Source organism: Eurosta solidaginis, chromosome 1, assembly GCF_040869045.1.
Source record: "Eurosta solidaginis isolate ZX-2024a chromosome 1, ASM4086904v1, whole genome shotgun sequence".
NCBI lineage: Eukaryota > Metazoa > Arthropoda > Insecta > Diptera > Tephritidae > Eurosta > Eurosta solidaginis.
The window spans coordinates 9020440-9044966 of record NC_090319.1 but is presented as its reverse complement, the minus strand read 5'-3'; the positions used below and the strand labels follow the sequence as shown (position 1 = coordinate 9044966).

Genomic DNA, 24527 nt, shown 5'->3' with positions numbered 1-24527 from the left:
TTGGAATCTTGGCAGGAATACTGTTGGTGGTATGATATATATAAATAAATTAGCGGTACCCGGAAGAATATGTTCTGGATCACCCTGGTCCACATTTTGGTCGATATCTCGAAAACGCCTTCACATATACAACTAAGGGCTACTCCCTTTTAAAACCCTCATTAATACTTTTAATTTGATACCCATATCGTACAAACACATTCTAGAGTCACCTCTGGTCCACCCTTATTCCGATGTCTCGAAAAGGCATCCACCTATAGAACTAAGGCCCACTACGTTTTAAATAATCATTAACACCTTTCATTTGATACACATGTCATACAAACACATTCCAGGGTTACCCTAGGTTCATTTTCCTACATGGTGATTTTCCCTTATTTTGTCTCCAAAGCTCTCAGCTGAGTATGTAATATTCGGTTACACCCGAACTTAGCTTTCCTTACTTGTTTTTCCAGAAATTTAAGCATTCGACACGTATACATATGTTTATATGTATTTACGAAAATATTTCTATTTTTGCTTGCTTAAAATCCCTTTTCCTGACCTAACCAATTTGTTTATTCATCTTTTCGATGCAGATTATGTCTACATGTACGCCTAACTCCCATATGTAAATGCATTTGCATATTTACATTTGTATGTCAGTATTTATATACATACATATGCATGTGTGTATGAATGAACATTTAAGCAATGATACAAAATCATATGCAAACAAACGAAATTCATGTGAACAACGAAATAGCTGCTAATGAAAACACAACCAAATAATTTACACACAAAAATGTTAACAACAGAGTATTTGAGTACCCAAATACTGTTACGACATTGCTAAGCGCGCTCAACCACCCACAATTTTAGTTTTATTTAACAGCGTTCAAAATATTAGAGGTACAGAGCTGCTTCTTGTTGCTGCATTGAGTTTTTCATTTGGTCACCGCCGTTAAAACGCAACTTGCCGACTATTCGCTGTTCGGTTTCAGTTTCAGTTCATTCCGGGTATTCGTTCAGGCTGGTGGTCAAGAAACTAATAAACGGATGATGTTAAGGCGGCGTACCAACCGACATTTAGGCCATAAATACTAAAAATTGTATGGTATATTGAAAGTGAGAAAATTTATAAAACGTAAGAGTGAGTTACGAAAATATATTAAAAGTTAAATGAATTAAACAAAAATATGTGTTTCTGTCTTACAAAATAAAATCAAAATCGCAATTTAAAATTTGCTAAAATAAACAAAATATGTGTGAATTTAAATAACCACAAAAAAAAACACAAAATAATAAAAATATTTCGCAAAACCACCATTGAAGCGTAACGTTAATATCGCGTTTTGAAACGAAAAAAATAAAAATAAATAAAATTGCTAATCGTTTGTTGGTCGCGCTTGCATGCGTACGGGTGTGTGCGTTGTTCGGGTTTGTGTAAATTAGTGATGGACGTGTTGCGAAACAAAATATTTGAATTCAATTAAAATTTAAAATAAAAACTTGAAAATTTAGTGAAGTGCAAAAAAGTAAGTAAAGTTTAGTGTTCTCCCTTTGTCTCATTGGTTGGCGTTGGAAAATGCAAAGAAAAACATCAGTTATAGCATTTATATGCTAGCACGCCTAAAAGCAGACAATGTTTTATATGTATATACTAATAAATGTATGTGCATCGTATTGTGTACAATTACAGCTATTTTGAGTGCGATCTTAGTTTTAATTTAAAATTGTGTTAGTGAGCCATTCATTGCTGCTACAAAGTTAATTTACGCTTCTGACCTACAACAACTTGACAAATAGAAAAATTGTGCTAATACAAAGAGAAAAAAAAATCATAATATTGGAAACAACATCAATTGTGTAAAAAATATATGCTTTGAAAATATTATTAAAAAAAAGCAAAACAAAAATTATATTTTGTGAGTAGTAATACTCATGCGTCCTCATAATAAAAGAAACTGCATGATTAAAATGAAATAATTGCATAATTTTAAATCAACAAATAAGCTGAAACATTTTAAGGTGAGTTGAATTTTTTTTCTAATTTAAAGCTAAATCTTAAGCAGTTTTATTTTAAGTCAATAAAAAAACTCTAAAATAATTTAGAGCTTCCACAGAGACCTAATATCAAATGGGAAGTCAGCAAATTTTCGCAAATTTTCTAATTTCTCTACATATTATTTTCAATGACAAGATATTTTAAATATATTTACTTACATATAAGTAATATAAATGGAATAGCATTGCTTATACACGCACTGCTCAAAATCCAATGTAACTAATCAAGTTCTGTTAAACGCGCCTGAATATATTCCACGAATTTGAATTAAAAACATACAGTATACATACATACATATGTATCTTATTGTGTATGAAAGGAACAGCAACAAAAAGGAAATACTTATTAGGTACCCATAACATGAATATTGGTGAACTCGAGTTCAAAAGTCAGGGCCCGAAAAGCTAGCTGATGAAGAAGCGCAATTCAGAAACATGTCCTAGTAACAAACGCCATGTGCAAATTTTGTAATTTCTCTTTAATATCAATCAATTTAAAACATTGAAAACGAAAATTTGAAAAAAAAAAAATATATGAAAACAAGTAAAGGTGTCTAAGTTCGGGTGTAACCGAACATTATATACTCAGCGTGAGCTTCAGTTGCACATTTCATTTCAGATAAATTACTTTTCTACATAACACGTGGCACCGCCCATTTAAAAGAAATGTCTCCCCATTTCCTCTTGCAATAAAACTTGATAAGTGAAATATCATTGATTCAAAACTATTTTTTGTAATTATCCTAGTCTACGGCCCTTTTAAACTTATTTTATATCTAAGTTGCCGTGGTCTTTAACCGATCCCGTCCAATTTTACTAGAAATATTTTCTGCTGTAAGGGAAATATGTGTATCTAATTTTGTTACGATATGTAAATTTTTCTTCGAGTTATATCTCCCGAAACATTGAAAATTGCTTAGACAAAAAAGGGGCGGTGCCACACCCATTTTTCCAAATTTAAGTGTTTTCCAATTTAATGTTATAATTCAATTTAGAAAGTAAAATTCTATTGATACAAAGCTCTTTTTTGCAAAGATATAACTTATTTTATTCGAAAAATCTTTTATGTAAAAGTGAGCGTGGTCTTTAACCGATCGATTTCGTTAATTTTTCTTCAAAGCATTCCTTATAGTAAAGGCCACCTCTCTGCCGAATTTTGTTACGATAGGTTTAACGATTTTTGACTTATGACTAATAATATTTGTAAAATTGATTTTATCACAAGTGGGCGGTGCCACGCGCATTTAAAATTTTTTTACAAATTTTTATCAAGAGTCTCAATATCAGTCCACACGTCAAATTTCAACAACCTATTTACTAAATAATCAGGTTTTTTGTGTTTTCCGAAATGTTATATATATAAAAAGTGGGCGTGGTTATCATCCGATTTCGCTCATTTTCAATACCAATCTATTCTTGGTCTAGTTAAGCTCGTGTACCAAATTTGGTGAAGATATCTCAATATTTACTCAAGTTATCGTGTTAACGGGCAGACGGATGGACGAACAGATGGACATGGCTCAATCTATATTTTTTTCGATACTGATGATTTTGATATATGGAAGTCTATATCTATCTCGATTCCTTTATACCTGTACAACCAACCGTTATCCAATCAATGTTAATTTACTCTCTGTGCACAGCACGCTGAGTATAAAAAAACATCTTAGACACCGCCACCCTACACCAATTTCGCAAAGAAGCTTAATATGTTGGCCACGTTCATCAGTCCCTCCGTTAGCACGATAACTTTAGTATCTTTACGAAATTCGGTAAACTGGCTTTTCTGGGCGCAGAGTAGAGCTGTACAGAAAAGGAGCGAAATAGCACGATAAAAACGCCCACTTTTGCGATACCGAAAATTTCGAAAAACGGAAGAAAGCGACAGTTCACTACCAAAGATGGATAGGATGCTGGAGTTTAATATTTTGGATGCCTTTAAGTCTAAGAACAGAAATTTTTGCAAAATTTTGAAAAATGGGCGTGACTAGGAAGAAAATTTTAAAGTTTTTAAGACGTAAATCAAAAACCGTTCAAGATATCACATTAAAACCTTACCCCGTGCATTATTCAAACTATTTTAAATAAAGTGCGAAGAGAAATGGAATCTGTTGGCAGCCACACCCACTTAAAAAAATCGAATCGAAGTTTCGAAAAATGCGTTAATTCATTACCAATTAAAGTGACGAAGGCTGATATGTATACTATTGAAAAATAGAATAAATTAATAAGAAAAAAATTGTAAAGTTTTGCAAGCCGTTAGCCAAAAGCCATCGAAAAAAATATATTGAAATTTGACATGAAGGTTATCCTTCCTAATATGTATATACATATGTATGTATATGCCTTGTGAAAATAAGCGGATTCAGTTGGCAATCAAGCCCATTTTAAAAAAGGTGATATTGAAATTTCAAAAAATGGGAAACAAATTTTATAATTCATTACCAAAAATCGGTGAAATGATAAAACTTGTTATGTGGGTTGGCTTCATGGCGAAAAATAAGAACTTAAAAAAAAATAAATAATTGTAAGGCGCGATAACCTCCGAAGAGATCTAAGGCCGAGCTTCTCTTCCAATTTGCGTCGTGCTCCTCTTGATTTTCCCTACAAATTGGCCGGACTGGACCTACATGTTTTATGCCGACTCCGAGCGGCATCTGCAAGGCAGATGAGTTTTCACTGAGAGCTTTTCATGGCAGAAATACACCCGGAGCGCTTGCCAAACACTGCCGAGGGGCGACCCCGCTTAGAAAAATTTTCTTCTAATTGAAAAACCTTATTTCTAAAACTTTGAAGTTGCTTTGCCCGGGGTTGGAACCCAGGGCTTACGATGTAGTAGGCGGAGCACGCTACCATCACACCACGGTGGCCGAACTTGGTTTGGAAAAAAGGCTCAGCACCGACCATATTTAGAGAAAGAAACTTTAAAAATTGTCTGGCTACTAATTTGTCAGAAATATAATTATGGTTTGTAGTATTATATCTACGTCTGGAAAAAATTCGTAAACGACCCACTTTATTTAAAATTTCAACCTACACAAAATTGGCAATATATTTATGACACGTTACTACTTTATAGTATGGATATGTTAAAACAAAGTACGAAAATTTAAAAAAAAATATTTTGACTGGTTCCAGTATGCACACAAATTTTTCAGTACCAAAGTCGAACAAATTGCGACATATGTTAACGAGATTTGGTAAGAATATTATTCCTATGAAAGTAACTGTTTTATAGCTTCTTAGGACAGGCGATATTTGCATCCATATAGGTATAATATTTTTGCTCTCATATTATTTAATATTTGAGTCATTCCTCTTAAAATATATTTTTGTATATATATATGAGAGCTCACAATGAGTTTAAAGTGTTCGGTGTACATCGAACTTAGACTTCCTTAATTGTTTGTTCTATGTTCAACCAACATATCAGGTTTCATCACTTTATCAGTCTTTGGTAATCAACCACAATCACCTGACACCTAGCTTTTCATTTTAATCTACTTAACCAAAAACACGAGCAAGGTACTTACAGCAGCGAACAGGAAAATAGCAGTGGAATTTTTTTTTTTTTTTCAAATTTCGTCAGATAAATTCCTTTTTTTTTTCATATCTTGAGAAAAATGTTTATTTCTGTAAATAAAGCTTTACTAACAAATTTAAAAAACGTTTCCAAAAAAATTTTAGATTTAAAGAAAATTTAACGGAAGTTTAGAAATTTTCATTTAGATTTCTTTGAATTTTACGAAAATTACGAACTTTTTTATTTGAGTATGCAGCTTTGTAGCCCAACCAATTCTTTTTTGACAAATTAAAGGCCTCTCGAAATTCGCATTGATTTTTGACAAATTTTTATTTCTTTTGAAGGGTGTTTCAAATTTTCTTCCATATATAAAATTTGAGCTCACCTTTTATGGAGAAAAATTCAAAATATTGTCAAAAATTAATGCAAATTTTGAAACATCTCTCACGTGTTAGACTCAAATTTTATGGAATTGTTTGAAAATTTTGTTCAAATTGTTTTGCAAAATGTAAGTAAAATAAAAAAATAAGAATTTAATTTACGAAATTGGTTAAAAACGGCCATTGCTAATTTTGTGTGCGCTACTGTATGCATAAAAAAAACTTTAGAGATTACGCTGCACAAAAGTTGAAATATCTTTAGAATAACTTGAAATTTTAGGGAGCTATGGCTTTCTACCTAAATACTTAATTTCATTCAATTTTCAAAAAAAAAAAAAACAGTTTCGTGCTTCTGTTTTATCAGTGGAGATTTGGCCACATGTGGCTTTAAGTAACCCAGCATTCTTTTACATTTGCATAATTTTCAACATAAACATATAAAATTAATATACATACTGTCATTCTTGTGATATCAAATAAGTTCCTTAAGAATAACTGATTGTCGCGAAAGCATTTACTTTCACTTTAGTTAAAGTTTTTTGTATTTGTCTGTCGGATTTTTTAAATTTCGGAATCTTTCGGCGGCAAACTGCAAACTTAAAATCTACTTTAAAGAGTTTAAGTCACAGTCGTATCATCGTTATTTTAACCTAACTTTTAAAAGTTAAAGAGTTTGTTAAAAAATATTTTTAATTTATTAAATTAGCGAACAGTAAAATAGCAGAGGCAATTTTAATCGAATTTTGTTAATTATATTACGTGTACTCTCTCCTAACGGACACCTCTCTTAATCGGACACCTCTCATAAACGGACAATTTTTTCAGTACCAAAAAAAATCCTTAAGAATTTTTTAAATTTTTCCCTTTTGAGCGGAAAACCCCCCATAACAGGACGCGGACACTTGTTTTTACCCCAAAGGGCTTTTTAATTTCCCATAACCGGACAGCTTACAACACTTTTTTTTCATTTACTCTTTACCATATTCGTGCAGCTGTTGCTTATTCACTAATACGTGCATGGATATAGGGGAATCCCCTGAATTCGAAGAACCTGCTTTCAATACGGTAAAAAACATAATTGCATACACGTAGTTAGTATCTTCTTGTGTGTGTACGTACGTGAATCGCAATGCATAAAGTAGTGTTGAGTATTAAAGACAAAGCTAATGTCATTGAAATTCATAAGAAAGAAAAACTAAGTGTACGAGAGTCGGCAAAGAAACGTAAGGTCAGCAAAACGCAAGCTGCTAGCATTATCAAAATCAAAGAGCAAATTTTAAGTTTGTGGGACACTGACGTCAACCCGGAGAGAAAAAGGAGTCTGCTGAAGCCCAAAAGCCTTAATATTGTTAAATTGTGCTACGAATGGTTTGTAAAGGCTCCAAATAAGAGCATTCCTCTGTTTGGCACACTTATAAGGAGCAAAGCTAAAGAAATTGTAATGAGACTCAATTACGACGATTTTAGTGCATCATCCGGCTGGCTGGAAAGGTTCAAAAAACGTCACAACATAACTTTCCATACAATTATTTTGAATATTTTGTACACAAAACTTTATTCTTTAATTTTTTAACAAAGCTTTATGAACCTCCTAACTCAGTGTTATTTGTATGTACTAATATTCCTGTTTTGGAAATAAAACTGTTTAAACATTCATCAATAATACTTTTCTCATAGGCGGACACCTCTCATAAGCGGACAAATTTGGCAGTCTTTTAGGTGTCCGTTTAAGAGAGAGTATACTGTACTTTTTTTTTATTTTCTATATTATACGAAAAAGTTTCGATAAATTTTGTAACTGGAACTATGCAAATTGATTTATTTATTTATCTCGTATTAATCTAGAAAATAAAAATTTCACACAGATTACAAGAAAAAAATAGACGTACTAGTATTTAAGCGTAAAAACTAAAAATTAAAAATTAACTAAAAGTTTACGTATATAAATTTCAAACACGTGTTCGAATAAATTCGAAAATTCGAGAAAGTTTTACGAAAATTTCGAATATTTTATGCAGTTTTATAGCCCAATCAATTTTATTCTAACAAAGTACATGTTATAGGTCTCTAGCGATAGAAAGATACGATGACTGAGTGAGCGGTATCGATGTTTTTTCTCGATGCTTTACCATGTGCCGATGGTCTGCAGGATTAAGATCAAGAGAGCACAGTCCATTTACACCATAACTTAAGTTGAGCAAAAACTGAGATATGTATGTATATTGCGCATATCTGAACTCAAGATGTCGTGGACGATGCTGCCAAAGCTCCACATTTCACTTAAGCGATAAACGTCAAAATTACAAACAGCCTCACTCGATGCAAATCTCAAATCTAGAGTTGCATTTTTGGTACTTAAGACTACTTGAAAATGAGTTGCATTTGATAGTATAAAAACATTTAGTAGTATTTAAAAATGAAAAATTTGCATATGTTTTGCGCGGAAATATAAATAATAGAAGATATGTATCCTCCAACAATGCGAAAATATACGGAAAGCGAAATTGATTTATATTAGAGTAAAACACGTCAGCAGAAACTTAACGAAATATAAAGCGCCACACGTGTAGCATGTTTTCCTAAAGAAAAATTTCACTTTTAGGGCTGTTTACACAAGTGAATTTTAGTATCGCCATACATAAATATTACACACAACACAAAATTCCCTTTAAATCTCTTTCTAATGAATTACCTCATTCTCAAGTTAGTTTAAAATTCTTTACCTAAATCGTTTATCATCTTGAATTTTTTCAATTACAATTAAATCTAAAATATACTTTGTTTGACTAAGGCCAAGAATAAATTATATATATACATTAGATTTTGGGCTCAGAAAAAAAAGTTCCACTACGCATACCCAAAGAAATAATTTTCGAGCCTGCCAAAAAAAAAAACATGGCGCAAGGGTCAATTTTTCGACCAAAACATTCCCCAAAACCCAAAAAAATATTTTTTTTTCAAAAAACTGTTATCGCCAACGTTTTTACAACAGTTTTATGAAAAAAAAAATATTTTTCGGGTTTTGGGGAGTGTTTTGGTCGAAAAATTTACCCTTTCGTCATTTTTTTTCGCAGGCTCGAAAATAATTTTTATGGGTATGCGTAGTGGAACTTTTTTTTTCTGAGCACAAATCTTATCGAAAAATCGATGGCACGATATCGGTTATCTTTCGTCCATACAAATCGACCCAGGTTAATATACATATTCTTAAATTTTAAGTGTTGATTTAACAGGGATAATGCATCAACAAACACTGATGAAGTTGTAAATTTAGGCTAGTGGAAATTAAGTACAGTTTTGTAAAATGGCCGTGACATCGCCCACATTAAGTAGAAGAAAATTTAAAATGTTACAAGCCGTAAAGCAAAAGGGAATATGGTTTTGATGGTTTACATGAATATATCAGTTTTAACCAGGGATCGATTTGAATAGTTATTTTCTTTTTTTGAGTCGAAAATGTACGAAGCAAAAAATTGTTCTATGTGAAAGTTTACGTGAGGGATCTTGGGGATACCCATAGCACTTTTTTTGAGTAATTTTCTTCGTAATTTTATTTTTAAGGGCTAATAAAAGTCCAGTTCTGTAACTGTGGAAGGACTCATCCAAATGAAACGAATTTTTTACCAACATATTCTTTTAAATGTCTATATTTAAAACCGTTATGGTCATTTGAAAGATTTTCTTACTAATATAAAAAATTTGTCATAGAATAAATAAAAGCCAACTCTCATAAGACTATATTTTTTTTTTCTTTTAAAACTCGCTTAATTTATGACATTTTTTTTTTTTCAAAGTTTGTTTTAGATTTTGCTCCGTATCAAGCGTACATTTTTTTTAGCTGCGGTTTATCCGTTTAATAAATTAGCAAGTAAGGAAGGTTAAGTTCAGGTGTAACCGAACATTACATACTCAGTTGAGAGCTATGGTGACAACATAAGGAAAAAAACCATGTAAGAAAATGAACCGAGGGTAACCCTGGAATGTGTTTATATGACATGTGTATCAAATGAAAGACATTGAAGAGTATTTTATGAGGGCCACAAGTTCTACAGGTGGACGCCATTTAGGGATATCACCATAAAGGAGGATCAGGGTTGACTCTAGAATTTGTTTATACCATATGGGTATCAAATGAAAGGTGTTAATGAGTATTTTAAAATGGAGTGATCCTTAGTTCCATAAGTGCACGCCGTTTCGAGATATCGCCATAAAGGTGGACCAGGGGTGACTCTAGAATGTGTTTGTACGATATGGGTATCAAAGTAAAGGTGTTAATTAGTATTTTAAAAAGGAGTGGGCCTTAGTTCTATAAGTGGACGCCTTTTCGGGATATCGTCATAACGGTGGACCAGGGGTAACTCTAGAATGTGTTTGTACGATATGGGTATCAAATGAAAGGTGTTCGTTCTATAGGTGGTCGCCTTTTCGAGATATCGCCATAAAGGTGGACCAGGAATGACTCTAGAATTTGTTTGTACGATATGGGTATCAAATTAAAGGTATTAATGAGGGTTTTAAAATGGAGTGCTGGTAGTTGTATATGTGAAGGCGTTTTCCAGATATCGACCAAAATGTGGACCAGGGTGACCCAGAACATCATCTGTTGGATACCGCTAATTTATTTATATATGTAATACCACGAACAGCATTCCTGCCAAGATTTCAAGGGTTTTTTATTTCGCCCTGCAGAACTTTTTCATTTTCTTCTACTCAATAAGCCAATCCAATTACCATGTTTCATGCCTTTTTTCGTATTTGGTATAGAATTATGGCATTTTTTTCATTTTTGGTAATTTTCGATATCGAAAAAATATGCGTGGTCATAGTCGTATTTCGGCCATTTTTTATAAAAATTCAAAGTGAGTTCGAATAAGTACGTGAACTGAGTTTAATAACGATATATCGATTTTTGCTCAAGTTATCGTGTTAACGGCCGAGCGGAAGGACAGACGGTCGACTGTGTATAAAAACTGGGCGTGGCTTCAACCGATTTCGCCCTCTTTCACAGAAATAATTTATCGTCCTAGAATCTAAACCCCTACCAAATTTCACAAGGATTGGTAAATTTTTGTTAGACATATGGCATTAAAAGTATCCTAGACAAGTTAAATGAAAAAGGGCGGAGCCACGCCTATTTTGAAATTTTCTTTTATTTTTGTATTTTGTTGCACCATATCATTACTGGAGTTGAATGTTGACATAATTTACTTATATACTGTAAAGATATTAAATTTTTTGCTAAAATTTTCCTTAAAAAGAATTTTTTTTTAAAGCGGGAGTGGTGGTTCTCCGATTTTGATAATTTTTATTAAGCATACATATAGTAATAGGAGTAACGTTCCTGCAAAATTTCATCATGATATCTTCAACGACTGCCAAATTACAGCTTGCAAATTTTTAAATTACCTTCTTTTAAAAGTGGGCAGTGTCACGCCCATTGTGCAAAATTTTACTAATTTTCTTTTCTGCGTCATAAGTTCAACTCACCTACCAAGTTTCATCGCTTTATCCGTCTTTGGTAATGAATTATCGCACTTTTTCGGTTTTTCGAAATTTTCGATATCGAAAAAGTGGGCGTGGTTAAAGTCCGATATCGTTCATTTTGAATATCTATCTGAGATGAGTGCTCAGGAACCTACATATCAAATTTCATCGAGATACCTCAAAATTTACTCAAGTTATCGTGTTAACGGACAGACGGCCGGACGGACGGACGGACATGGCTCAATCAAATTTTTTTTCGATCCTGGTGATTTTGATAAATGGAAGTCTATATCTATCTCGATTCCTTCATAATAAGTTAATATACTCTGTGAGCTGAGTATAAAAAGTATGGAAGGCAATGTATTGGGCTATTCACATAGCCGTGATTATCGGGTTACTGCTTATGTGGTTGTATTTTTTACCCTATTTAAAGACAAAATGCATTAAATAAAGTTAGTTGAGTATCAAAAATGTGTAAAGTTGCTACCTCTTTATTGTAAAAAAAAAATTTAAGAAGAAAATGCGTAGACTACTGCGAAACATCAAAGACTTACGCCTCCGCACCAAAAATATCCCTCATTAAATGTTTATCAGCAAAGCTTGGGTGAAATTCTCGGTAAACGTATTACTTCATGATGCTTAAATTTAAAAAATAAAGCAGCTTAAGCAATATTAAATAACTTTTTTACTTACAAACAAATTACATTAATAAGCTTACCCTAACACACTCCCAAAGTCTTACGCTACTTAAACGAAATCCCCGCCGGCAAGGCAACAAACAAACAATTTTTAATATCGCGTGAAAGCATTGGCCAACCAATTTGTCCATTGAGTACAACAATTCTTAAAATACTTTGCCAATTATTTGCAACTTTCCGCAACAAACACGAGCTAAGGAAACGCTTCATTTGACCATTTAAGTTGTGCGCCCCGGGGAAAAGGGTTAAAAAAAGGTTTACAAATTCTCACACGAACTCCTGCGCAATATTATTGGAACTTTGTTTCTTCACGGTGTTAGTATTTATGTATGTATGTAATATAACTAACATGTTTTTGATTGGGATTTTCTCTTTTAACACCAGTTGGCAGTCGCAGTTAATCGCAATAGGTTGCCAAATTTGGACAGTATATCATGCTTTAGGGGTCTTGGCTAACGCTTGGCTGACTTTATTTCAGCTACCAAAATTGTGTTTAAATTAAATTTAATTAAGAAGAATATAAATATAAGCAAGGGACATTCTACATGAAATAGATAAACGAAGGGTTTCAAAACTGTAATTTTAAAATCTGATACAGTTCGGCAGCGAATCGCACTACCTCCGAACTTTGCGCAAAACTATCTCATTAAGAGATACTAGTTCGAAGCCTGCCCCCTCGCAGTGCTTTCAACGCACACTCTAATATTGTGATGCGCCAAGAAATTGGACGCGTTCTTAACTGGTTTAGTCGTAGTTGATTCTGTAAAAGTCGCTACGTTTGAGTAACTAGCTAAGCGCTCTTGGGAGAAGTTATAATAATAGTTGATTATTTTAAGCGATTCCGGAAGGTAATTCTCTTCCAATTACTAAAAACTACTACGAAAACTACAAAAAGGTCAGATATTAACTGGTCGGAAAGTAAGGAACGGTTGCCATGGCGACCACTACAACCGAGCGTATCAAGAAATCAATCTAATACCAGGTTCAAACACACACCAAATTTCGCAATTTATACTGTTTGGGCAATTTATTACGCAATTTGTCATATAATAAATTGTAATAATAAATTGCCAGTTTAAAAAAAATTGCGTAATAAATTGTTTCAACCTGCAAATGCAACATTGTAAAGTGTGTTTATTGAGTATATTTAAACGTCACTTACGCATGGCTGAACTATATGGTTGGCTCATTTCATCAGCTGATTTTATGTCTTTCATTTCACTGGAGTAGGGACTGTCAAAAGAAGATGGCAAAATCAAAATGAAACCAAAATATTGAACACATTTTCTTACAACACACAAAAATTTCAAAGTTTTATGTTTTCATTCCATTCCATTCACCTAACACCAACACGCACATTTTGACAGTCTCAACAGAGATATGTTGTTACTGTAGAGATGAGCCAACCAGCTATCAAATTACTATTGTGTAAGCTAAATAGAGTTGTATGAACACCACTCAATTTAAATCGAAATAGCCTCAATTTATTTTTCTGTTTGAACATAGTATAAAACAACTCTAAGCATGATACAGATATAGAGAGGTAAATTCAATTCTTCTTCTTCTTCTCCATTGCCTCAATTTCACATAAATTGTCTTCTGGCATTCCCTTTTGAAGCCCAACTACAATATTTTTGTTTGCAATTCCACTTTTCCTTTTCTCTTGAGTTTTTGGTCTATTTTTTGAGGTTCATTAAGCTAATTGATTGATTGTATTGATTTCAACATCTTACCAAAAATCTTCAAGAGCTGCATTTGCTGGAAAATATGTACATATGTTCATATTCGTTTAAATATAATGGTTGCTTCGAACTTGACCTTTGGCATCATATCTCATAGTTTCGTTTCCACAATTTGGTCTTATGACATTTAAAGGGCAGCTAGCTTGTCACTGGTGCGACGGCCTAGCCAAATTCTAAAGTACTCTAAAATGAAAGCGGCTTGCACGCATGCATTACGCGCTATTTAAACGAAGCCCTCACTGGACCACAATGTAAAGTAACGGTGGAAATAGTCGCTTCTGCTACGAAGTAATTGATAAAAGGAGGCAGCAAAGACACTCCAAATTACTCATAGCAAACGCCGCGACTCCCGTGGTCATCACAAAGATGAACGAAGCGATGAAGCACTTCCTCAGTTCCTGATTGTGGCGATTACATATCGCAAGTTTTCCTATAGGTAGATTTCTGTCGAAACTTGGAGATCTGAAGAAAGATCAGAATGTTAGAGACGAACCAAATAAACTGCTACCACTCTTAAATGTAGCAGGCACAATGGAGTAAAGTTGATAAAGCATCTTAGAATAGTTGAAGGGAGTTTTTCGAAAGTTCCAAAGTCGTGGCCTGAATCTCATGTGCTATGTGGTCGTAGGACGCGCCAAACCACTTGCAGCATCAGAACAGTAATATATCAATAACAGATCTAAACTTGCTTCGCATGCATCCGTCCTCCAAATAAGCAAGGAGGCGGAGTATGCCCTTATCCAGTGAAAAAGGAATACGTAAACGCAACGCCGGAAATGTTGAAGGGGGACAAATAAACAAGTGTTGCGGCGAGTCGTACAGATGGACCTCTAATACCATACTTTTACGCATATGTTTATAAGTCTCACTTAATTCGCTCTTAGTATGAAACCCGTTTTTACTGCTGCATTTTTAATAGTTTAGAGCTTAAGCATTTTGTGAGGTGAATAAAAAAAATTGTGGACCTAAACAAAAAATAAACGTGCTCGTTTTGAAATGGAATCACTGATTTGTTTTTTTTTTCTGCCTTCCTCTCCGAATTTCATTTAAATTTTTCACTCACACTCTCACTCCCTACCCATGTTGGAGCTGATACTACCAATCCCTTGTACAAAAACCACTCTCAGCAGCTGTTGTCATTTTAACTCCATAATTTTCAGCGGAAGGACAACAACTAAACGCCTGCTGCTTGTGTCAATAATTCAAAGCCTAAGTAAATTAATTAGTTGAGTTTGGCATTTGTTAGCCTTCAAATGTTTTACGGAAATGTTGATGAGCCTACTTTCGCCTTTCCTTCACATTTCTTACTTTCATCTCTTTTCCTTTGTTTTCTGAGCTTTGCATAATTGGCTTTTTGCTGGTTAAAGTCTTCACTTTTAAGTTTTGACTAATTTCAGACACATGAATGCCATCAATACTTTCCGACCACCTTCTCATACCCCAACAAAGTTTTACGCAAGTATTTATGTAATAAACTGAAATAATGTAATAAATACCAGAAGTTTTGAGTTTCCGTTTGAAATTATAACACTTTGAGCCCACAGTTTATTTGCCGCTAAATTTTCGATTATTTTATAAACGACATTATTCATAAAATGAAAGTAACGCGTAATTGATGAAGTTGTGTTTGATACTTTAGAATGGTGTTTCTTTGATGTGCAGTTGCTGTTGCTGGGTTGAGTTGTTTTGAAAATTGTGCACTTTTCAATATTTCTTATTAATTCGAAAAAAAAGGTTATAATGCAGAAGTTGTGTATTTCAAGGATTGAGTGATTTTAAGGTCTAGAGCGAGTTTCAATTATATATCGACAGTAAAATCGCTAGTAATATGTTTGATTTGAGTAAACTTGTTCGTTATTATTTTATAAATTTGCATACCTCTTCAAATAATTTCATGCTGTTTAAATTTGCAACCCCACTTCAAAGCCCTTTACCTCTACCAACTAGATTACCTCACTTGTAGACTTGTAGAGCGACACTTGATAAGAGAACCGTATCGATACTTTGCATTCGATATCTCCCACCTTAACGACCTTATATATAGAATCAATATACGTACCAAATAAAGCAAATATGGCTAGTTTAAAATTTTTGTTTTTTTCCCACCCAGCGATAAGGTCTAGGATCGGTATTTACGGATCTCTTCAACGCCTGTATTCAAGACGGCGTCTTTCCCCGTTCATGGAATCGTCAAAGACTGGTTCTTTTGCTAAAACCTGGTAAGATGCCCGACCAGCCATCTTCATACAGGCCACTTTGTATGTTGGCTTCAATAGGAAAGATTATCAAACGTATTATTAGTGAGCATCTGCACCAGACCCTGGAAAGCCCAGGTGGCTTGTCAAATAGTCACTTTGGATTTGGAAAATCGCGATACACGACAGATGCATTACAAACAATTGTCAATGTAGCTCGCGGAGCCATAACCGCAGGCCAAAATTTAAAGGTTTGATTTTTCTCCCGCTCACACTTCCACTATTTAAAATTATTTTTATACTCAGTTGAGCAGAGCTCACAGAGTATATTATGTTTGATTGGATAACGGTTGGTTGTACATATATAAAGGAATCGAGATAGATATAGACTTCCATATATCAAAATAATCAGGATCGAAAAAAAATTTGATTGAGACATGTCCGTCCTTCCGTCCGTCCGTCCGTCCGTCCGTTAACACGATAACTTGAGTAAATTTTGAGGTATCTTGATGAAATTTAGTAGAAAAAGTTCTGCAGGGCGAAATAAAAAACCCTTAAAATCTTGGCAGGTATTACATATATAAATAAATTAGCGGTATCCAACAGATGATGTTCTGGGTCAACCTGGTCCACATTTTGGTCGATATCTGGAAAACGCCTTCACATATACAACTACCAACACTCCCTTTTAAAACTCTCATTAATACCTTTAATTTGATACCCATATCTTACAAACTTATTCTAGAGTCACCCCTGGTCCACCTTTATGGCGATATTTCGAAAAGGCGAACACCTATAGAACGAAGGCCCACTCCCTTTTAAAAATACTCATTAACACCTTTCATTTGATACCCATATCGTACAAACATATTCTAATGTCACCCCTGGTCCACCTTTATGGCGAAATCTCGAAAAGGCGAACCCCTATAGAACGAAAGCCCACTCCCTTTTAAAAATACTCATTAACACCTTTCATTTGATACCCATATCGTACAAACAAAGTCTAGAGTCACCCCTGGTCCACCTTTATGGCGCTATCTCGAAACGGCGTCCACCTATGGAACTAAGGATTACTCCCTTTTAAAATACTCATTAACACCTTTCTTTTGATACCCATATTGTACAAACGAATTCTAGGGTCACCCCTGGTCCACCTTTATGGTGATATCTCGAAAATGCGACCACCTATAGAACAACCACCATTCCCTTTTAAAACCCTCATTAATACCTTTAATTTGATACCCATATCGTACAAACACATTCTAGAGTCACCCCTGGTCCACCTTTATGGCGATATTTCGAAACGGCATCCACCTATAGAACTAAGGCCCACTCCCTTTTAAAGTACTCATTAACACCATTCGTTTGATGCCCATATTGTACAAACAAATTCTAGGGTCACCCCTGGTCCACCTATAGAACTATGGCCCACTCCCTCATAAAATACTCTTTAATGCCTTTCATTTGATACACATGTCATACAAACACATTCCAGGGTTTCCCTCGGTTCATTTTCCTACATGGTTATTTCCCCTTATGTTGTCACCATAGCTCTCAACTGAGTGTGTAATGTTCGGTTACACCCGAACTTAACCTTCCTTACTTGTTTTAAGTACTTTTGGGTGTCCATAGGTTACACAGACACATATATTTATTGTTATTTTAAATAGGGAAAATACATTTTCTTTCATTTTTTTGCCAAAAGTGCATTACAGAGGAACAAAAATAGCTGGTACAATTAAGAAAATAAAAAAAAATTGTATTTTCTGTGCTGTTTTATACAAGTTAAACAATAACAAATACTAGCTGACCCGGCAGACGTTTGCCTGTAGTGACTTTGCCTTTCTCCTTCTCTCTCTTTTTCTCTCTCTCTTTCGGTCTACATCTCTCCCTGTCTCTTATTCCTTCTCCTTCATCCTTCCTCAATCCCCCTTTCTATCTTTCTTCGATTTACTCTTTCGCAGTCTCTTTCTCCTTCCTTAGCTTGTCCTTTATCCAAATTTCTAGCGAGCTACTTGAACAAAAAAAAATATATGCGAAATTTGTATGAAGGCAAATTATAAAACGTAGCATCATATATTAAACGATTTACTATAGATCGGTCCTTAGTCTACTACCCCCAAAAATATTGCCTTTGTTTAGGCAAGAAGATGTCAATGTATGCAGTTCATTCCTAAATATGGTTTTTTAGAAATGATCGGCCTCTGGTTCATTTGCCGAAAATAACTTAACAGCAACACTTTATGGGTGTCAATGTAGCTGTTTTGGAAACATTTACAAAACTAGCTATTTAACGGAAGAGTATATTTAAAGGATGATGCAGCTCTAATCGGTTGTGTAGCTTAAATTTGTGTGTGACGCCGATATCAAAACGATATGATTTGAAAACTCTTTCATACTTAATTGGACCAGGGGTGACTCTAGAATGCGTTTCTAAAATTATATTTTGCGTCAATAGACCAATCCAATTACCATGTTTCATCCCTTTTTCGTATTTGGTATATTATTATGGCATTTTTTTCATTTTTAGTAATTTTCGATATCGAAAAAGTGGGCGTGGTCATAGTCGGATTTCGGGCATTTTTTACATCAATATAAAGTGAGTTCAGATAAGTACGTGAACTGAATTTAGTAAAGATATATCGATTTTTGCTCAAGTTATCGTGTTAAGGGCCGAGCGGAAGGACAGACGGTCGACTGTGTATAAAAACTGGGCGTGGCTTCAACCGATTTCACCCATTTTCACAGAAAACAGTTATCGTCCTAGAATCTAAGCTTCTGCGAAATTTCACAAGGATTGGTAATGTTTTGTTCGACATATGGTATTAAAAGTATCCTAGACAAATTAAATGAAAAAGGGCGGAGCCACGCCCATTTTAAAAATTTCTTTTATTTTTGTATTTTGTTGGACCATATCATTACTGGAGTTGAATGTTGACATAATTTACTAATATACTGTAAAGATATTAACTTTTTTTTTTAAATTTGACTTTAAAATTTTTTTTTTTTAAAAAGTGGGCGTGGTCGTTCTCCGATTTTGCTAATTTTTATTAAGCATACATATAGTGATAAGAGTAACGTTCCTGCCAAACTTCATCATGATATCTTCAACGACTGCCAAATTACAGCTTGCAAAACTTCTAAATTACCTTCTTTTAAAAGTGGGCGGTGCCACGCCCATTGTCCAAAATTTTACTAGTTTTGAATTCGATGTCATAAGTTCAACTCACCTACCAAGTTTCATCGCTTTATCCATATTTGGTAATGAATTATCGCACTTTTTCGATTTTTCGATATCGAAAAAGTGGGCGTAGTTATAGTCCGATATCGTTAATTTTAAATAGCGATCTGAGATGAGTGCCCAGGAATGTACGTACCAAATTTCATCAAGATACCTCAAAATTTACTCAAGTTATCGTGTTAACGGACGGACGGGCGGACGGACGGACATGGCTCAATCGAATTTTTTTTTCGACACTGATGATTTTGACTTCCATATGTCTATATCTATCTATATCTATCTCGATTCCTTTATACCTGTAAAACCAACCGTTATCCAATCAAAGTTAATATACTCTGTGAGCTCTGCTCAACTGAGTATAAAAATTTCATATGAAACTTCAGCAACGCACATAAACATAACAGAATGCGTTTTAGGTTAGGTTAGGTAATAGCTGCCCTGGAAGGGGACGCTCATTTGGACAGCATGAATGTTCGTTGTGATATCATATAAAATAACAGTGACGTAAGGTATATATACTTAGAAGGCATGTGCTCACCTGGCAAGGAATTTGGTTAACTCATTATCACCCTAGATGGTCTATTTGACATTTAGGTAATCCTCTATATCGGATTTTATCATAAAGTAACGTAAAGCCTCGTTCATGTGTCTACACTATCATCCTTCAGACAAACCTTATGTCAGTTGACATCAGTAGGGGAAACAAGTAAGGAAGGTTAAGTTCGGGTGTAACCGAACATTACATACTCAGCTGAGAGCTATGGTGACAACATAAAGGAAAATAACCATGTAGGAAAATGAACCGAGGGAAACCCTGGAATGTGTATCAAATGAAAGGCATTAAAGAGTATTTTATGAGGGAGTGGGCCATAGTTCTATAGGTGGACGCCATTTAGGGATATAGCCATAAAGGTGGATCAGGGTTGACTCTAGAATGCGTTTGTACGATATGGGTATCAAATGAAAGGTGTTAATGAGTATTTTAAAAGGGAGTAATCCCTAGTTCCATAGGTGGACGCCATTTCAAGATATCCCCACAAAGGTGGACCAGGGGTGACCCTAGAATTTGTTTGTACAATACGGGCATCAAACGAATGGTGTTAATGAGTATTTTAAAAGGGAGTTGGCCTTAGTTCTATAGGTGGATGCCGTTTCGAAATATCGCCATAAAGGTGAACCAGGGGTGACTCTAGAATGTGTTTGTACGATATGGGTATCAAATGAAAGGTGCTAATGAGTATTTTAAAAGGGAGTAATCCTTAGTTCCATAGGTGGACGCCGTTTCGAGATAGCGCCATAAAGGTGGACCAGGGGTGACCCTAGAATTTGTTTGTATAATACGGGTATCAAAAGAAAGGTGTTAATGAGTATTTTAAAAGGGAGTAATCCTTAGTTCCATAGGTGGACGCCGTTTCGAGATATCGCCATAAAGGTGGACCAGGGGTGAGCCTAGAATTTGTTTGTACAATATGGGCATCAAACGAAAGTTGTTAATGCGTATTTTAAAAGGGAGTGGGCCTTAGTTCTATAGGTGGACGCCGTTTCGAGATAGCGCCATAAAGGTGGACCAGGGGTGACCCTAGAATTTGTTTGGACAATACGGGTATCAAAAGAAAGGTGTTAATGAGTATTTTAAAAGGGAGTAATCCTTAGTTCCATAGGTGGACGCCGTTTCGAGATAGCGCCATAAAGGTGGACCAGGGGTGACCCTAGAATTTGTTTGTACAATACGGGTATCAAAAGAAAGGTGTTAATGAGTATTTTAAAAGGGAGTAATCCTTAGTTCCATAGGTGGACGCCGTTTCGAGATATCGCCATAAAGGTGGACCAGGGGTGACCCTAGAATTTGTTTGTACAATATGGGCATCAAACGAAAGTTGTTAATGCGTATTTTAAAAGGGAGTGGGCCTTAGTTCTATAGGTGGACGCCGTTTCGAAATATCGCCATAAAGGTGGACCAGGGGTGACTCTAGAATATGTTTGTACGAAATGGGTATCAAATTAAAGGTATTAATGAGGGTTTTAAAAGGGAGCGGTGGTTGTTATATAGGTGGACGCCGTTTCGAGATATCGCCATAAAGGTGGACCAGGGGTGACCCTAGAATTTGTTTGTACAATATGGGTAGCAAAAGAAAGGTGTTAATGAGTATTTTAAAAGGGAGTAATCCTTAGTTACATAGGTGGACGCCGTTTTGAGATATCGCCATAAAGGTGGAGCAGGGGTGACCCTAGAATTTGTTTGCACGATATGGGTATCAAATGAAAGGGGTTAATGAGCATTTTAAAAGGGAGTGGGGCTTAGTTCTATAGGTGGACGCCGTTTCGAGATAGCGCCATAAAGGTGGACCAGGGGTGACCCTAGAATTTGTTTGGACAATACGGGTATCAAAAGAAAGGTGTTAATGAGTATTTTAAAAGTGAGTAATCCTTAGTTCCATAGGTGGACGCCGTTTCGAGATAGCGCCATAAAGGTGGACCAGGGGTGACCCTAGAATTTGTTTGTACAATACGGGTATCAAAAGAAAGGTGTTAATGAGTATTTTAAAAGGGAGTAATCCTTAGTTCCATAGGTGGACGCCGTTTCGAGATATCGCCATAAAGGTGGACCAGGGGTGAGCCTAGAATTTGTTTGTACAATATGGGCATCAAACGAAAGTTGTTAATGCGTATTTTAAAAGGGAGTGGGCCTTAGTTCTATAGGTGGACGCCGTTTCGAGATAGCGCCATAAAGGTGGACCAGGGGTGACCCTAGAATTTGTTTGGACAATACGGGTATCAAAAGAAAGGTGTTAATGAGTATTTTAAAAGGGAGTAATCCTTAGTTCCATAGGTGGACGCCGTTTCGAGATAGCGCCATAAAGGTGGACCAGGGGTGACCCTAGAATTTGTTTGTACAATACGGGTATCAAAAGAAAGGTGTTAATGAGTATTTTAAAAGGGAGTAATCCTTAGTTCCATAGGTGGACGCCGTTTCGAGATATCGCCATAAAGGTGGACCAGGGGTGACCCTAGAATTTGTTTGTACAATATGGGCATCAAACGAAAGTTGTTAATGCGTATTTTAAAAGGGAGTGGGCCTTAGTTCTATAGGTGGACGCCGTTTCGAAATATCGCCATAAAGGTGGACCAGGGGTGACTCTAGAATATGTTTGTACGAAATGCGTATCAAATTAAAGGTATTAATGAGGGTTTTAAAAGGGAGCGGTGGTTGTTATATAGGTGGACGCCGTTTCGAGATATCGCCATAAAGGTGGACCAGGGGTGACTCTAGAATGAGTTTGTACGATATGGGTATCAAATTAAAGGTATTAATGAGAGTTTTAAAAGGGAGTGGTGTGAAGGCGTTTTCCAGATATCGACCAAAATGTGGACCAGCGTGACCCAGAACATCATCTGTTGGATACCGCTACTTTATTTATATATGTAATACCTGCCAAGATTTTAAGGGTTTTTTATTTCGCCCTGCAGAACCTTTCATTTTCTTCTACTTAATATGGTAGGTGTCACAACCATTTTATAAAGTTTTTTCTAAAGTTATATTTCGCGTCAATAAAACAATCAAATTACCTTACCATGTTTCATCCCTTTTTTCTTATTTGGTATAAAATTATGGCATTTTTTCAATTTTCGTAATTTTCGATATCGAAAAGTCATAGGTCATAGTCGGATTTCGTTCATTTTTCATACCAAGATAAAGTGAGTTCAAGTAAGCACGTTAACTAAGTTCATTAAAGATATGTCGATTTTTGCTCAAGTTATCGTGTTAACGGCCATGCGGAAGGACAGACGGACGACTGTGTATAAAAACTGGGCGTGGCATCAACAGGTTTCGCCCATTTTCACAGAAAACAGTTAATGTCATAAAATCTATGCCCCTACCAAATTTCAAAAGGATTTGTTAATTTTTGTTCGACTTATTGCGTTAAAAGTATCCTAGACAAATTAAATGAAAAAGGGCGGAGCTACGCCCATTTTGAAATTTTCTTTTATTTTTGTATTTTGTTGCACCATATTATTGCTGGAGTTGAATGTTGACATAATTTACATATATACTGTAAAGATATTAAATTTTTTGTTAAAATTTGAATTTAAAAAAAAATTTTTTTTAAAAGTGGGTGTGGTCGTTCTCCGATTTTGCTACTTTTTATTAAGCAGACATAAAGTAATAAGAGTAACGTTCCTGCCAAATTTCATCATGATGTCTTCAACGACTGCCAAATTACAGCTTGCAAAACTTCTAAATTACCTTCTTTTAAAAGTGGGCGGTGCCACGCCCATTGTCCAAAATTATACAAGTTTTGAATTCGATGTCATAAGTTCAACTCATCCACCAAGTTTCATCGCTTTATCCGTATTTGGTAATGAATTATCGCACTTTTTCGATTTTTCGATATCGAAAAAGTGGGCGTAGTTATAGTCCGATATCGTTAATTTTAAATAGCGATCTGAGATGAGTGCCCAGGAACGTACGTACCAAATTTCATCACGATACCTCAAAATTTACTCAAGTTATCGTGTTAACGGACGGACGGACGGACGGACGGACATGGCTCAATCGAATTTTTTTTCGATACTGATGATTTTGATATATGGAAGTCTATATCTATCTCGAGTCCTTTATACCTGTAAAACCAACCGTTATCCAATCAAAGTTAATATACTCTGTGAGCTCTGCTCAACTGAGTATAAACATTTCATATGAAATTTCAGCAACGCACATAAACATAACAGAATGCGTTTTAGGTTAGGTTAGGTGATAGCTGCCCTGGAAGGGGAAGCTCATTTGCACAGCATGAATGTCCGTTGTGATATCACATAAAATAACAGTGACGTAAGATATAGATACTTAGAAGGCATATGCTCACCTGGCAAGAAATTTGGTTAACTCATTATCACCCTAGATGGTCTATTTGACATTTAGGTAATCCTCTATATCGGATTTTATCATAAAGTAACGTAAAGCCTCGTTCATGTGTCTACACCATCATCCTTCAGACAAACCGTATGTCTGTTGACATCAGTAGGGAAAAAACATCTCTTATGGATTAGGTAAATCCTTATAAATTTCCTGCCCCATACTGTAAAACTTTTAATGAGATGAAATGATCCTTATATATGGTGCAATTGTTTAGCGGGCATGTATGAAAGAAGCTGCTTTCATATACAAATGATTACAATTATAAAAATTTAAAAAATAAAACAAAAATGTATGTTTACT

General features: G+C 35.1%; 1 protein-coding gene across 4 annotated transcripts in view; it reads left to right on the top strand.

Moving 5' to 3' along the window:
• Window positions 1-1011: 1011 nt before the first annotated feature.
• Window positions 1012-24527, top strand: part of LOC137248457 (irregular chiasm C-roughest protein-like) — a 614955-nt gene continuing 591439 nt past the window's right edge. For 3 of the 4 annotated variants that reach the window (XM_067779403.1, XM_067779390.1, XM_067779407.1), the window contains exon 1: window positions 1012-1517. The gene's annotated coding sequence lies outside the window, so the exon portion shown is untranslated. The remainder of the gene's footprint in view (window positions 1518-24527) is intronic. The other variant, XM_067779396.1, reaches the window with a different exon arrangement.